Below are 2988 nucleotides of genomic sequence, written 5' to 3'. Positions count from 1 at the left end.
ACAGAGATTTGAATAAAGTTTATTGGTTCATTTTATATTTGAAGAAAATCTGAGGAGTCTAAATTCATTAGAAAATATAGAAAATATAGAAAATATAGAAAACAAATAAATAAATAGTCATACACTCAATAGGATAGAGATGCACCAAAGCTCCACTGGTCATTAATTTATTAACTTTTAATAGAAGGCTGAATTTAGATTAAGTTCAATAACTTATTTACAAAATTATATAATTATAATGCTTAATACTACACATTATTTTCTACCTCTATCTCAAGAACCTTGCATTTTACAACTATTATGTGTGTAACAAACTTGAGATGCCCTTGTATTTAACTTTTTTCTTCTTTTAACTTTATTTTCTTTTAAACTTATTATGAAATGCAGTTGCAAAAATGTTTTTTGAAAGGAGTTAAGTTATACATACAAAGCTGAGAGGAGTGGGCCTTAGAGAACTGAACTTTGCAGAAGTTCCTGTGAAAAGGACACCATGTTCTCTTTCATTCTGCAGGCAGATTAGAGAGGAATACCATAAATCATCTTCAGCAGAYCCATGGTCATTACTCTCCAAAAGAGCTGTCAGCTTCTGTGGCCAGTGAATAAAAATGTACTAAATATTGTCGCAGTGGGACTGCTTGTATTCCACTGGGTGCAGGCTCAGAACTGGGGACAGTCACAAGAAAGTAGGCCTTATGCAAACAAACTTATATGTCTGAATGTTTGAGGCTTTAGGAGAAAGAATAGCTTGGTGACAAATTCTGGAGGAGCCAAGAGCTAGAGCTGAGCAGGAAAACTCCCCTGAAAATAAAGCACTCTCCTGAAAATAAGAATTGCAGAAGGTCATCCTGTGCATCTAGGATCACTGTGATCATCAATGATTTTCAAGATGGTTTCAAGCTCAAAGTCAGCAAAGAAAATTGGAAAAGCACATCCTGTCGCTGGCCACCAGTGAAAACAGCCTGTCCCCTTCCTCCCTGCATTCTCCCTTCCTGAACTTATACATATTAATCAGATCCCTCCCAGCCTTCTCTTCTCCAGAGAAAACAGGCCCAGCTCACTCAGCCTCTCTTCATACGAGAGATGTTCCAATCCCTTAATCATCTTGGTTGCTCTTCTCTGGACCCTCTCGAGAAGCTCCATGTCCCTCATACTGGGGAGCCCAGAACTGCACACAGTACTCCAGGTGTGGCCTCACCAGAGCTGAGGAGAGGGGCAGAATCACCTCCCTTGACCTGCTGGCAACACTCCTCCTGATGCAGGCCAGGATCCCATTGGCCTTCTTGGCCATGAGGGCACACTGCTGACTCATGGTTAACTTGGTGTCAACCAGGACTCCCAGGTGCCTCTCCGTGGAGCTGCTTTCCAGCAGGTCGACCCCTAATCTGTACTGGTGCCTGGGGTTATTCCTCCCCAGGTGCAGGACCCTGCACTTATAACAAAATTGGTTATAGTTCCTCTGCACCAAAATTGCTTTAACCTTATGCATTTGTGGTGTAAAAGCAGTATAAAGTTTCAAAGTCTATTTGTGTTGTTACAATGCACCTAAATTGCATAATAGAAAAGCATAACAGAAAATGTCTGTTGGAAATTTGTCTCTGGAAGATTGCTCAAGATACCACATCTGGTGGTAGCATCTGCATCTGATACTCAGGTACATATATTATGATCTTTTTTTTTTAAAAAAAMCCCAAGTCTTACATGATTATAGGTGGCCCAGACTCTTCTATTGCCTCCATTCAAATAAGAACTGTGTGATTCCTTAGAAAACTGGTGTTGATGCTTTCTGCCTTTTTTCATGCTCATCTTAATAGGAAGAGTAGCTATGTGGTGATCTCAGAAATCCTGTAAGTGAGGTGAGAAATACAGGAGAAAGATATATTCTGAAATATTGTGTACATATGTGCACAATTTATATCCATATTTCAACGTAAGGAGAGTCTTCTTTTTTCTTTTTTCTTTTTCTTTTTTTCTTTTTTCTTTTTTCTTTTTTCTTCTTTTTTTCTTTTTTCTTTTTTCTTTTTTCTTTTTTCTTTTTTCTTTTTTCTTTTTTCTTTTTTCTTTTTTTTATACTTCAACTATTTGATGCTAAGAAAGACTTTTTTTTTCTTAGTTGATAGCTGGAGGAGGGTAATAATGCTGGAATTATTTACTTCTGTCTTTGCTATGATCTATCCTCCATGATCCAGCTGCCCTTATTATCGAGTAGGCAGAGTAAGTGCAACATTAGGTATTCTTTATGCTGCTGTCCACTTTTGGGCAACATCAAGTTATTAGTAACTTTTGTCTGGAGTATAATAGCATAAATTTAGTTCCAGGGAAGATTGATCCTCAAGATCAGGTACACCAAGGAGATCTGAGACTTCCTCAGAACTGTGGCAAGCAATAAATGTGATTTATGTGCCTGTATATGTTAATTACAAACATGTTAAAGGGCTTCTCAAACAGCAATTTGTTTGCGGTTATCCTGTGGGAAAAACAGCAGAGTCTACATAGTGTTTGACTCCTTCTGTGCGCAGTAAAAGTTATGTCCTCAAGGTATGMTGTAAAGTAACCCATGAGACAGCATTTAGGTCCACACCATGACACATTTCAGTGAGGGCAAAAAATTTCTGCCTGAGCAAATGGGCAAAAGTAGCTTGGCCCAGCAATACCTTCTCAGAAGACACTGACTCTAGTGGTCAGTGGCAGCAGGCACTGCCATCGTTCTTGAGAGATACGTGATATGTTCCCCTATGCATACCTGACTTTAGCAGCTGGTGTGGAAGAGAGAGGGAAACACATGTTTTGGAAGGGTGTGTTCAGCATTATTTGGGACTTTGTCTTATGTTTTAGATGCTAATGGCTATAGATGCCGCTGATATGATGCTTATGTGAGACTGGGGCAAGGGTAATGTTTAAAAATATCTTCGAACATCTTCTCTTCAAGACTTGGATACAGTAATATTAGATTAATCAGTTACAGGGATTTTTTTCAATTTTTTTTTTTTT

Source organism: Nothoprocta perdicaria, unplaced genomic scaffold (assembly GCF_003342845.1).
Source record: "Nothoprocta perdicaria isolate Ctin4 unplaced genomic scaffold, notPer1 scaffold_52, whole genome shotgun sequence".
Lineage (NCBI taxonomy): Eukaryota > Metazoa > Chordata > Aves > Tinamiformes > Tinamidae > Nothoprocta > Nothoprocta perdicaria.
This window is presented reverse-complemented; position numbering follows the sequence as displayed.